This window comes from Stomoxys calcitrans, chromosome 1, assembly GCF_963082655.1.
Source record: "Stomoxys calcitrans chromosome 1, idStoCalc2.1, whole genome shotgun sequence".
In the NCBI taxonomy this organism is placed as follows: Eukaryota; Metazoa; Arthropoda; class Insecta; order Diptera; family Muscidae; genus Stomoxys; species Stomoxys calcitrans.
The window spans coordinates 76956357-76971105 of NC_081552.1; the positions used below are offsets into that span (position 1 = coordinate 76956357).

At 33.5% G+C, this 14749-nt stretch overlaps 1 long non-coding RNA gene across 1 annotated transcript; it reads left to right on the forward strand.

The window, feature by feature from the left end:
• Positions 1-424: 424 nt before the first annotated feature.
• LOC106093203 (uncharacterized) lies at positions 425-1055 on the forward strand. The gene is made up of 3 exons (XR_009396642.1): positions 425-523; positions 601-707; positions 803-1055. It is a non-coding gene; the product is annotated as an uncharacterized LOC106093203 (long non-coding RNA).
• The last annotated feature ends 13694 nt before the right edge of the window (positions 1056-14749 follow it).

Sequence of the window (14749 nt, forward strand, 5' to 3'; positions counted from 1 at the left end):
TCGCTGTCTAGTCACTTACCCTATATTCCGCTGATTTAGCCTTCCATCACTCAATTTACAAGGCAAGTATTTTTAATGACAATTCATAATACAAATTCACATTTTTATTAAATTGGAAAAAGTTTTACATCAAAAGTGTTAAAATAAAAAAAAACAAAAATTTAAAATTAGAATTAAAAAAAAAAAACAAAATTTAAAACTAGAATTAAAAAAAAAAAAAAACAAAATTTAAAATTAGAATTTAAAAAAAAATTAAATTTTTACTGGGTCTAATAACTTTCAAACAATTGCAAAAAAAAATTTTATATATATATATTATATATGTGGATATAAAATCGTTAACTATCCTTTTTTAAATTTTTATTTAAAAAAAACAATTTTAAAAATTTTGGAATTTCCCCTCTTTTCAGATGGTTTGCGTCGCTTCGTCAGCATCGGATGAATGTAAATGGACTGCCAGTGTATAATAAGGCCCCTTCGGCTTCTCGTCTGTCCGTCCGTCCGTCTGTCCACCTAGTCTTTGGTAGGTATTGTTTAGTTCAAGTGTAGTTGTCACAGTTAGTTTTTGTCTAAAAAGTATTTTTTTTTGTTTCTTTTAAGGCGGGTCAACATCGGTTGAAAAAGGCAAGGAAATATCCTTTAAATTCTTACTACCTAACCTAACGATGAGCTCATATTTAGGTCAATGTCTGCATCACAACCAACGGGTGAGTAAAAAAGAAAAAAATCACTAATGTTGTCCCTACCTAACTTATTTCTCCTTTCCTTTTTTATACAAAAAAACAAACTTTTCAACAATAAGAATCAACAATCCGAGAGTCAAACGTTCGTATTGCAGTCGGGTTTCCTGGTCATGAGAATCTTTATGGAATACTTGATTGACGCTGGGGTATGCAACAGCGTCTGGGTCCCTCGCTGGGGTATGGTGGATGTGATTGTGGTGGCTGCGGATGTGGTGCTTGCTGATTTTCCTTATAGCAGTGGAAGAGTATTGGCTTTGGTTCTTTCGTTTTCGCCTTCCAATTTATTTATGGATTTGATTTCTCTTAGTCTTTAGTTTTTTCAAATTTTCAATTCAATTTCGTATTAACATTTCTTTTTCAGCAACTTTTTTCTCTAGTTTATTTATTTTATTTTCAGGTCTTTTAAATTACTTCCACTTTTAACCTTTAAATAAATTTTTAATTAATGTTTCTTTCCTTTTTTATCGGGCATTTCAAATTGTGGAATAGTTTTTGCTTTGAAAAATTAACAACTTTTAATTTTAAACTTTATGTCTGTAACATTTCAGTTCTTTTTATTTTATTCGTCATTTGTTCACTTTTAAAGCCTTTTTCTTCAAGTTTCTTAAAAAAAAAAAACTGTCACTTGTTTGTTTCTTTAGGCTATTTTTTAAATGGCATTAACATTTTGTATCACATTCATTTCTACTTTAAAAAAACCCAAAGTTCAATAAAATAAGATTCATAAAAATTTTCTCTGGTGTTTCTTTTCCCCTCTCGTCGTTCGCTGAGCTCCATCTCCATTCGCTGCCAAGTCCCAATCGAAAAAGATAAAAGCTTCCTTGGATCACCGGCCGGCTTGGCTTGTTTTCGCCTCCATCATCAAATTTGACTTCCAGCGGGCACCAACAAAACATATGGTGGTAGCCATAATTGTCAGTTCGTGTCAGCTGGCTATCTCTTTCATTGACAGGAGGCGAATTCTAGCCATTAGATGGCGCTGGCTGTCTACTATTCGATAGTAGATGGCGCTGGGGTTGCACATTAGGCCGCACACCACATATTATATCTGTACAAATTTTCATTCATTTTAATTGTGGAAATACAAAATAAAGTTGTATTATAAAATATAGATCTTACCTATCCATGAATTATGGCTGTTGGAGAATCCCAACCATTTAACGAAAATTTTATTACCCTTAGATTTCAAAACTTTTTCCACGTCAGATTGCCTTGAGGTCAATTGTTGCGATAAATATGCGTAGGAAGTAGGTATTCTAATGATAGGTTTCAGGCATGAAGTCCCATATTTATCGATTTTGCGTGACTTTCCCCAATTTCGTTATTGTCCTGATATGAGACGGCTTCTGAGTGTGTGACGGGCAAATACAACTTGATGGTACCGACTACTTTTTTTTTGCCCGGCGAATTTGGACCCAGAGTTGCATAGGGGTGTAAGAGGACTCCAGACTTGTTTAACATATAGGAGTATGCGTGCCCCTACAATGTCATCCTTCAAGGGCACAAGGGCCACGAGGTTAAGTAATTGTAAAAGGAAAATCATTTGTACAGAAGAGTTCAAGTGGTCTAAATAAAGTGAAGTTGCAAGTGCTTGTCCTTTTTTTTTGTTAAATATAACCAAAAGTTGCTTGATTTGATCATCGTGATATTTTTTAAGTATTAAGTTCAAATTTGGACAGGTATACCGATTCGTGTGACATTTTGTGCTATTGTTAATTATTCATATACCATCAGCAATATCTACGAAAGTACTGCTGCCTCAATCTCTCGAACCCTGGCATCCTACTTTCAGGAACTGACCGAGATCTGTTTAGGTGTAACCTCGAGAAAGATATGGACGATTCATTTTACTTTTGTTGCTTGAATCCAACAATAAAATATTGAGTGCACTTTCTGTCAAAATCAGTGATTAGTTCAACTCTAATTTTGTGTATGTTACCAGTTCGCGCCATTTTTCGTTGTTATGTGTATTATGGTTCTTAACTATAATACACACACAACCAAAACTCGTTGACAGATAGTGCAAATTTTGACAGTTCGAAAATAGAGAACCTGCAAATTTCTACTGAGACTTTTTTTGTCAGCAGAATTTGCAACAGATGTTTTGTAAAGATCAGCTGTTATATGAAAAGCAGCCGTTACATGAAAATACAAAAGCTTACACCAAAATGGATCAAAAAGGCAGAGGTAAGTAAAAATAATAATGCAAATTTGCAAATTTTGCCCATGAACATTCCACTAATGAATAGGGGCAAACTTCTCACATATCAATGAGTGCAGTCCGATTCAAGTTTAAGCTCAAAGATAAGGGGCCTCCTTTTTATAGCCGAGTCCGAACGGCGTGCCGCTGTGCGACACCTCTTGGAGAGAAGCTTTACATGGCATAGTACCTCACAAATGTCACCCATAGTTTACATCTTGACAAATATGATTAACTCTTTTAAAAGCTAAATTAATATCTGCTGTATAATGTATTGCTAAAAATAATCCAGTAAGGATTTGAATAATTAAACATAATCCTAAGAGATCCAAAATTTCATCATGAGGAAATATTTCTAGGAGCTGGAAGGTCTACTAAAGCATTATTTGCAATTCTTAAAATTGGGTGTTTAAGTCGTAAATGTTTATTCATTAGTTTAATTAAATATAGGTCGTAAGGGTCCCTTAAATAAATTAGTAATTTTTAAAACAGCAATTAATAAATAATTTATTAATAAAATTGTTAATAAATTAGTTGGATAATTTTATAATTTATTAAGAGATAAGGAATTTTCTATAATAAAAGAATTAAAATTTGTAATTGAGTTAATTTTAATATTAAAGTATTGTAAAAAAATATTTTTATCAAAAAAATAGGAAATACATATTATTATAAAAAAAGAGTATTATTAAAGTTAAAATTAATTTAATTGAAAATGAAAATATTTCAGAAGAAGTTACATAATTAAATAAAACTATTATTCCTCCTAAAAAATTAAGAATAAAATATATGAGAATCAAAATCTTTTAGATATTAATCCGGAAGATAATGGAACTAAAAACTAGTAGTTTGGATTAATAAAATTAATCCTATAGCAAGTAGGTGTTTAATATTTATAAAAATTAAATTAAAAATAAATACAATAGTTATTAAAATCCATTGTATAATATCAAGTCAAGAAATAGTTTAATTTAAAAAATATTAATTTTGGAGATTAATGATAAAGAGTTTCTTTATTTTTGAAGTTTTTAAAAAAAAGTTTACCTAGAATTTTATTTATTATAGGTGTATTTACTTTTGAATCATATCGAAAGCATTTATTATCAATATTATTAAGATTAGAATATATTGTTTTAAGATTTTTTTTTTGTTATTTATGTATTTAAATATATGTAGATATGAAAATTTTTTTAGAATAATACTTTTAACTTTTAGAGTATGTGAAGGTGCTTTGGGTCATTCAATTTTATTTTCAATAATTCGAACACATGGAAATGATTATTTTCAAAGATTTAATATTTTGCAATGTTAAAGGTTATTTTTATAATTATTTTTTTATTTCCATTATGTTTTATAAAAAATTTATATTGAATGGTTCAAAGTTTTATAGTTTTAATTAGTTTTTATTAATTTTAATAAATATATACAGTAATTATTTTATGTCAATTTCTTATTGTTTGGAATAGATATAATTTCATATGAATTAATTTTATTAAGTTTATGAATTGTAGCTTTAATAATAATAACAAGAGTTTAAGTTTTTAAATATAATAATTATACAAATTTATTTATATTTAATTTAATTTTATTATTAATTATATTAGTATTAACTTTTAGAAGAATACGTTTATTTATATTTTATTTAATTTTTTAAAGAAGATTTATTCCTACATTATTTTTAATTTTAGGTTGAGGATATCAGCCTGAACGTTTACAAGCAGGAGTATATTTATTATTTTATACTTTATTAGTTTCTTTACCTATATTAATTGATATTTTTTATTTATATAAAATTGCAAATTCTATGAATTTTTATATATTAAATAATTTTATATTTAACTATGAAATTTTGTATTTTTCTTTAGTAACAGCTTTTTAGTAAAAACACCAATATTTTTAGTACATTTATGATTACCAAATGCTCATGTTGAAGCTCCAGTATCTGATTCAACAATTTTAGCTGGAATTATATTAAAATTAGGAGGTTAAGATTTATTACGTGTATTTCCTTTCTTGCAAATATTAGGATTAAAATTTAATTATATTTGAATTAGAATTAGATTAGTAGGGAGAGTATTAGTAAGTTTAAGTTGTTTATGTCAGACTGATTTAAAGGCGTTAATTGCTTACTCATCAGTTGCTCATATAGGAATTGTTTCTGCAGGACTAATAACTTTAACATATATAGAAATTTGGGGTTCTTATACTTTAATAATTGCTCATGGATTATATTCTTCTGGATTTTTTGTTTAGCTAATATTACTTTTGAACGAATAGGGAGTCGAAGTTTATTAATTAATAAGGGTTTATTAAATTGTATACCTTCAATGAGATTATGATGATTTTTATTAAGTTTTGCAAATATAGCTGCTCCTCCTACATTAAATTTATTAGGAGAAATTTCTTTAATTAATAGCATTGTTAGATGATCATGATCAACTGTATTAATATTATCTTTTTTAGAGCTGCTTATACTTTATATCTATATGCTTACAGACAACATGGAAAGGTATTTTCTGGGGTTTATTCTTTTAGAGGAGGAAAAATCCGAGAATATTTACTTTTATTTTTACATTGATTTCCTTTAAATTTATTAATTTTTAAGAGAGATATATGTATATTATGATTAAGTTTAAATAATTAGATAAAAATATAGATTTGTGGTGTCAATGATAAGATTATATCTTTTTAAATCGTGAAATATTTATCAATTTGTACAATTAGATTTTTTTCATTATTTTTTTTTTTGTTTACAATAGGAATAAAATTTATTATAAATGATTATACAATTTTTATTGAATGAGAAGTTGTTTCTTTAAATTCTATAATAATTATAATAACTATTATATTGGATTGAATAATTAATTTTTATATTTTTTGTTTTAATAATTTCTTTTTTAGTAATAGAAAGTGATTATAAAATTAATCGATTTATTATATTAGTATTAATATTTGTTACTTCTATAATATTATTAATTATTAGACCAAATTTAATTAGAATTAGGATAAGATGGATTAGGATTAGTATCATCGTGTTTTCTACACGCTGCATCCAATAGATTAATACCATTATCGTCTCTTTCTAATCTTTATCTGAGTTTTGTACCAAGACCACAAAATTTATCACCTGGTAGATGAAGTTCTACTGGAAGTGAATTTATTATTAAGCTTTTAACGGCGTTCCTTCTAATAACTTTCTTAGCGTTATAAACAATCATTTTTATAGTTTTCCAACAGTACTAAACCAAAGATTTATGAAATTTATCTTTAGTTAACAAAATGCGATTAGTCCAACAAAAATATAAAATTTTAGTGCTAAATGCAGTTTTCCCCAAAATAAAACCCGCAGACATAGTAGTTTTTTGCTGAATACTGTTCGTGACTAAATAGTGGGAACCTCTAAGACTAATGTGATGCTTAGCTTGATAGAAAGCCCTAATGGACTAAAATTTCAAAATGTTTATGTACGTATATTCCAAATCATTATATTAACCAAAATATGAATATTTAAAAAACTTATTTCCTCGGTAAAGGGTATGGGTACGTATACATTCACTAATAATGACGACGTTGTGCAACCAGAAGAAATCAAACCAAATTCGATAATGATATTTGATGACGTAGCTTGCGATAAACAAAACAATATAAAAATCTACTTCAGCACAAGAATGTGGATTCACTTTAGGTCTGTTCGTGTACTTTTCCAGTAAAAATTTGAAGGAGAGTAAGAGCCATTTTACTCTCTTTCAAAAATTTGCAAGCAAAAGTACCAAACGACTTCCAGTAAAAATTTGCGGAACAACGGGTGATTTTTGTTTTGGTCTCACCTTAATTTTAAAATTTCTTCCATTCCAACATTTTCTGACCATTTTCCTATTAAGTTAGATCTGAAAATGGATCCTTCAATAATCTTAAAATCACCACGTATCTTCACTTCTTATCGTAATACAAACTGGAACAGGTTCCAGCATAATCTTGATGCAGCAACACAACTTTTACTGCCTTCAGTACACGGATGTTTGAACAACCATGAAATTGATTCATTGATAAAAGATTTTTATGAATCATTTACACGAATGCACAACGAACATGCCCATATTATGGAACACCAAGACGCAAAAGCGCCGCTATCTGAAAGGGTAAAAAATTATATAGAATCAAGCATCAATGGCAGAAAGAATTTTTCATCGGTCAGGAAATCGACAGAGCAGTGAGTATATACCACTTTCTGAACAAATTCAAATACTAAGAGTAATCATAAAAGAGTCTGTGAATATTAAATAAGCTAAAAATATTAATAATAGATTAAAAAATATAAAACCTGGACCTTCAACATTCAAAGAGATATACATATAAATTCACAAGCAATAAAAAAATCCAGTTTTTGTGCTAAAATAATCCATAATGAAAATACGATATTAACACTCTTGAAATTGATGACAACGTTTGGGGGGCCCGTTTTTACTATTCCTTTGATTTTCATAGTAGTTCTATGTTTTCCGGGGGCGGGTTACTGGCCCAGCGCCCCAACCGCATGGGTTTTGTGGGATTGCATGTATCCCTCGTTGTAGCGAGCCGCTTGCTCCAAGATCCGACGCTCGCCGCCAGCCGCCCCTAACTTGGGAACAGACGCCAATGTTGGCCATTGGTTATTTGGAGGCGGCAATAACTCGCTTTGTCATCTCGAGTAACATTGGCACTCAGTATTTAATTAAGAGCCAGTGCCACCTGACTCCTCGAAAATCGCTGACTGCCCGCGGCCGCATTTGCAGCTAATGCGCATAAAAACGAAGTTTTCCACCATCCGCAACCTGTGGACGCGTCCGGTAGCTTTCAGCTCAAAGATCCAGTCTGTGTGGTGCTCATATTCATCCCATATCGGTCGTATCATCTCCCAAAAAGCCTTGCACTACCGAGCAGATAAAGAAATTGGCAATAGTTGGGAACCACAACTTTGACATAGTCAGTAACTGTATCTACCTCGGCACCGCCGTAACCGAAACGAATGACACCGGTTTTGAGATTAAGCGAAGAATAATACTGGCAAACAGATGCTACTTTAGACTAAGTAAGCAGTTTAGAAAAAAGGCCACCTCTCGACAGACGAAGACTACACTTTACAAGACACTGATACTACCCGTGCTGTTATATGGTTCTGAAGCATGGGTACTTGTGAAAACAGATGAGGCAGTGCTTGGAGTATTTGAGAGAAAGATTTTTCGTATAATATATTGACCAGTTTGTGTTAACGGAGAATATAGGCGACGTATGAACCACGAGCTCTATGACGACGATAGCATAGTTGCACGCATCAAAATACAACGGCTGCGTTGGCTAGGTCATGTTATCAGAATGGATGAAAAAGCTCCAGCAAAGAAGTCTTTTGAAGGCAAACACGGTGGTACACGCAAACCGGAAAGACCAAAAGCCCGATGGAAAGATCAAGTTGTGGGAGACACCTCGAAACTTGGTGTCAGAGATTTTAGAATGAGCGCAGAAGATCGAGGCGCTTGGAACGCTATTCTACGTTCGACTAGTGGAACAAATATTCTGTCATAGCCAATTAAAGTAAAGAAATCGATGACAAATTTAAAAAATTCTATACATCAACTTTCCGTCCATCATCACTTGGCATCCCTGTCGACGGTGTCAAACTGCGTTAGCCCCATTCCACTCCATATTTACTATTTTGACGAGCACTTTAATGCACTACAAAATGCAGATACTTACCGTTTCATGGATCTTGGCAAAATCAAAAACATCGTCCAAAAGTTAAAAAGCAAAAAATCATCTAACTTGGATGGAATTTCAAATTTTATTATTACAAAATTCCCCGATTCTGCGCTACAAGTAATAACATTTATAATAAATAACTGCATAAATAATGGCTATTTTCTCGAAGAATGGAAAAAGTCAAAAATAATTCCAATAAAGAAGAAGCCAAATAGTGAGTTGGTTGGTGATTATCGTCCAATATCTTTGCTTTCGAATATGGGCAAAAATTTTGAGCATGTTATAAAGGGAACAAGTAAAAGCGTGCTAAGATCGGCCGGGCCGAATATTATATACCCTCCACCATGGATCGCATTTGTCGAGTTCTTTTCCCGGCATCTCTTCTTAGGCAAATCAGGATATAAGAAAAGATTTGCTCTGCTATTAGAGCGATATCAAGATATGGTCCGCTTGGACCACAATTAAATTATATGTTGGAGACCTGTGTAAAATGTCAGCCAATTCGAATAAGAATTGCTCCCTTTGGGGGCTCAAGAAGTAAAATTGAGAGATCGATTTATCCAATCGATTCAGACCATAATAAACACGTATGTTGATGGTCATCAGAGGATCCATTGTACAAAATTTCAGGCAAATCGGATAATAATTGCGCTCTCTAAGGAGCTCAAGAAGTCAAGATCCCAGATCGGTTTATATGGCAGCTATATAAGGATATGCACCGAATTGAATCATACTTAGCACAGATGTTGGATATCATAACAAAACACGTCGTGCAAAATTTCATTTCAATCGGGTAGGAATTGCGCTCTCTAGAGGCTCAAGAAGTCAAGACCCAAGATCGGTTTATATGGCAGCTATACCTGGTTATGGTATGGTATGGTTATGGTATACCAGGTTATGGTATGGCAGCTATACCAGGTTATGAACCGAAATTTCAGTCAAATCGGATGGGAATTGCGCACTCTAGAGGCTCAAGAAGTCAAGACACAAGATCGGTTTATATGGCAGCTATATCAAAACATGGACCGATATGGCCCATTTAAAATACCAACCGACCTACACTAATAAAAAGTATTTGTGCAAAATTTCAAGCGGCTAGCTTTACTCCTTCGGAAGTTAGCGTGCTTTCGACAGACAGACGGACGGACATAGCTTGATCGACATAAAATGTCGCGACGATCAAGAATATATATACTTTATGGTGTCTCAGACGAATATTTGGAGTAGTTACAAACAGAATGACGAATAGTATACCCCCCATCCTATGGTGGAGGGTATAAAAATATACAACGAATTTGTCACTGAGCCAATGTCCAACTTTCGGTTCGGGTTTAGACAATTCCATTCAACGCAGCATGCACTTCCTTAATTTCATTCCGACATAACTATGAATCTAAGAAATCAGAATTGCACAGCAGCTATTTCATTGGACATAGCTAAGGCATTCGATTCCGTCAGCCACACCGGAATTGTTTATAAATTAATACAACTTGGAATTGATCCATATTTGGTGAAATAATTGCAGAGCTCTTATGAGAATTGCAAATTTTGTGTGCAAATAAAAAACGATCTTTCTGAAATTAGTACAGTTTACAGTGGGGTACCACAAGGCAGCATACTGGCACCATATATATTTATCATATTCCTTCATGATTTCCCACACATCTCACAAAGCTCACAAGCACTGTTTTATGCTGACGATTATCAACTGTATCAACATTAAACTATGCATCTGCACATCTAAAGAAAATAAACGAGTTTTACAAGACATGGGACATCAAAATAAATGCCTTTAAATCGGAAGCCATATGTATTAGAAACGCCTCAGGTAAATGCCCCAAAACTGTCGTGCCTGAAAGCAAAATGTTACAATTGTTGCTTGATGGCGTTGATATCCCCATTTAATCATGCATTAAATGCCTGGGGCTCCACTTTAATAAGCTGCTGAAGTTTAATCACCATGGCCAAACAACATTGCAGAAGGCACAACGGATAGCAGGGATGTTCTCATACATTTTCAACAACAAGCATTTACCAACAAATACAAAATTTCTTTTGTATAAAGTTGCCATTCCTATTTTGCTTTATGGATTTCCGATCTGGTTTACTATTTCTTCAATAGTAGGCAAAGGATTGGAAATATTTGAAAGGACAATCCTACGAAAGTTCATAAACAAATATTATCCGAAATATCCGAAATTTATAACAGAGATAGGGATTTTCAATGGTCCAGTTCCGCTTATCTCTCACCTGTGGGTGTAATTCATGAGAATATAGTCAACGACTTGGAGCAGTTTATCATACCGACATTCTACTCAAAAACATCGCCTGGGACCCATAGAGGTTAAATAGATAACAAAACAATTAAGATAGAAGTAATTTGTAACTACTTACCGCTATTAGTAAAGGAGCTTTGCTCATATCGTATATTCAGTTAAATTTTTCAAAAAAAGCAAATATTTATATATAATGTACCTGATGAACATTCGTTTTACTTACCTGTAAAACGAAAAAAACAAGATTGTGATACAACTTTTTACACTTATCGATTTATACAATGTAGAGTGCGCTTGTAGATGTGTTATTTAATTTCCGGTGTTTCGGTGTGTGCGTAAGACATGTATGTGTCTTACTTCCTCGACCTTTTCTTTCATCACAAACCTTTTTTTTTTTTGTTCTTTACACTCCACTGTGGGAGTGAGGCAGGTATTGAGTGCTTAGCCGCTGCAGTTGCTTATAGTTGCATTTGTTTGCATAAAGCTGCTGCCAAAATATACAGGACATTAGCACGGTGTTAAGACATCCGCTTAGTAATCCAGAGGCCCCTTCCCCTTTTTTGTACTAAAATTTGACGAATTATTTGCCATTTCCAGTGCAAATGGAAATATGGATAATGTATCTGGCTGAGAGTTTGTTTCACATTTTTGCATTGTTCCTAAACTCGGTTTTATCTCGGTAGCCATATTTGACTTGGAATTTTGTAAAGTTTTGGAAGTGACCCGAGCATTTAAAAGCATCTGGATAAGCGGAGAACAGGTCTTTTCAGTTCACAGTGATCTCCGCGGCCAGAAAACTTTCCTGCAGTAAAGTTTTTCCTGAATGTGAATTTGAAATTTAGAATCCAATCTAGATTGCACGACTTTTTCGTTTGTAAGTTAAGTAAGTTAAAATAATAATTCACGACAGTGTTTGCGGTATTTTTATTTTTTTTTTAAAGAAAATTCCTTTAGTTTTATAGGCTGCATTAACAAATTTTTAGCCACGAAGGGAATTTTATGCATTATGCACGGTTTATGTTAATATTCTTAGCTGGTCAGAGAATTGAAACTTTCTTGGTAAGAGTGTATCTAAATTCTCTTGTTCCTTCCTGGTGGTGACGTTGTGTATTTTTCCTCTTCAGCTTTGGAGTCTGTGGCCACCAGATGTATGCTCCCTTCACTACCGATTGGCTTCGCTGTGATCAGTACGTTTATTTCTGCCGTCGTGAAGTTTTGTAATTTTAAAATAAGTAAATTCTAAATTTTGGTTTCGCGCATCTAATTAAAACGAACAAAATACATCGTAATATGCATTTCCCTTACCAGTATGCGTAGATCAAAATCGTTGTTGTAATACCCAAAAGACTACATGCAGACAAGTGATAAAGAAAAAAAATTATAAGTACATCCGTACATACATAACGTCTTTTTGTACAAAGCTCCTTAAAAGGAAAAAAACAAAAAAGCATCAGAGCATTGCTTGCAGCTGCGTATATCAATCGCATTGAAAGGTCTTTAAACGAGGGATACGAGCTACCAAGTAAGTGATTTTAACTCTCTTATTCTTTTTATATTACCTTTGGGACTCGCTGTCTTAGAATGTTTCGAAGAACCGTAACCCTTCTGAGAGAACTTTGTCCAATAAAATAATTAAAGTCATTTAAATAAATTAATTTGTAAAATTGTTCTATTCAATGATTCGAATTAATAACATAAAAATTTAAATTCAAATATTTATCTGAAATGTCTTTAACATAAAGTTACAAACAAAAAGAAAATAATAAGATTGCTTCCGAGCGAATGCATCTACCGCACAACAACAAACGCCCACAAGTTTTAAAGACACTCCTGCAGCTATGCATTTATGCCTACAGCATCACAACTAGTTTAGTGGAGACGTGACCCTTTCGTATACACACGTTTTATAGCAAATACTGAAATTAATCAAAATTAAATCCTTGCCAAGTTGTCGTGGACCCAAGGGTCCACGTTGCCGTTGGAGTGAGGAGTCGGACTGGCGGGCGCTGGTCGCTGGCATTCGAGCACCGGCTTTTGGCTCAGTCTTTGGGGCGCGGTTCTTTGCCAATCCAACCCTCTGGCAAGGTGACAAAAAAAAAACAAAATAAACAACCAGCTGTCGGTGGTACGAAACGGACGACAATAGAACATTAACAAAACACCCACTGGAACGAACTGGAGGACATTACGGCTGTGGAATTGCCTGGCGCCTAAAATCCTTCATGGCGCCTCAGGACTTTGCCCACCCCAACCATGGCACCCCTCGTCCTGTAATATTAAGGGTACCCCGTAATCCATCACCTGTCTATCTTTGCCGCTGCTCAGTCACTTACCCCATATTCCGATGCTTTAGCCTTCCATCATCCTTTAGAAATCACCAAGGCAAGTGTTTTTGATAATCATTCTTGTACAGATTTCAGTATTTTATTGAGTAAGTAAAAGAATATTCACATGGTAAATAATGTAAAAAAAACAAATAATCAAAAAGGCAAAATTCAATTACAAAAAAAACAAGATTTAGAATATAAAGAATCGTTTTCAAGCAAACATGAAATATATTAGATTTTGAAGGCAAACGTTAACACTGCTTCTACACATTGCCATTCACAAAGACAATATTAACAATCTTGAAATTTTTCTCTATTTTCAGAAGAATGGGTCGGTCGCCTCGTCAGCTCTAGATGGATGACCAAGAATCGCCAAAACGGTACTGCGGCCTTGATGCGGGCCTCTGCGGCCAATAAGGTCTCTTCAAGTTCTCGTCGGTCCGTCCGTCTGGTTTTCGGTGAGTATTGTCAAGTTTTAAGTGTATTTGTCGCAGTCTGTTTTTCTTGTCTAAAAAAGTATTCTATGTTTCTTTTAGGGTCTTTTTTTTTGTTGTGCTACCTTTTTAGCACCGTAGGACCAACATCGGCTGATTGGAGGACGAAAATGTCCTTTAACTGCGTTGCTACCTAACCTAACCATGAGCTCATGTTTGGTTATAGCCTGTAACCCAAACAACGGGTGAGTAAAAAAAAAGCACTAATGTTGCCCCTACCTAATCTATTTCGATTGTATACTTTAATACAAAAAACCCTTTTTTAAACAAAAATAAAGCAGTCCAAGGGTCGAACGTCAGTAAAGCAGTTTGGTTTGCTAGTCTGGAGAAACTAAAAAGAGTACCTTAGGAACGCTGGGGAATGCAACAGCGTCTGGATCCCTCGCTGGTGGATGGTGTGCGTTGCGGATGTGGCGGTGACCAGTGTGGCGGTGACCAGGGTGTCGGTAGCCGATGTGGCGGTTGTTGATGCAGCGGTTGGTGATGGAAGCCTTCTTCTTTGTGCGGCAGTGGAGGTGGAGGAGGCGTGGATTTTGATTTTTATGTTTTTGACTTTTAGTTTTGAAATGTCCACTTGTTTATTTTAATTTTAATTTCTATTTCTTTTCAGGTTTTTAATATATTCCTTTTTTCAGGTATTTAACGTTCATTTCATTTCAGATTTTTGACAAAGTTTTTCTTCTCTTTTTTTTTACGTTACCATTTCAATTGGCTCTTTATGTATCGTCTCTTCACTTTTCAGGCATTTCAAATTTTCTATTTCTTTTTTTTTTTTTTAAAAAACTGTCCTTTTTATTTTGTTTAAATCCGTTTTTTTTCACATTCATATGAATTTAAATAAAACACATTTACCAAATTTATTTCTGGTCTTTTCTTTTACGTATTTTTCTTGTTGATCACTCCACCTCCGTACGCTGCCAAGTCCCAATCGAAAAGGAAAGAAGCTCCCTTGGGTCACCGGCCGGCTTGGCTTGGA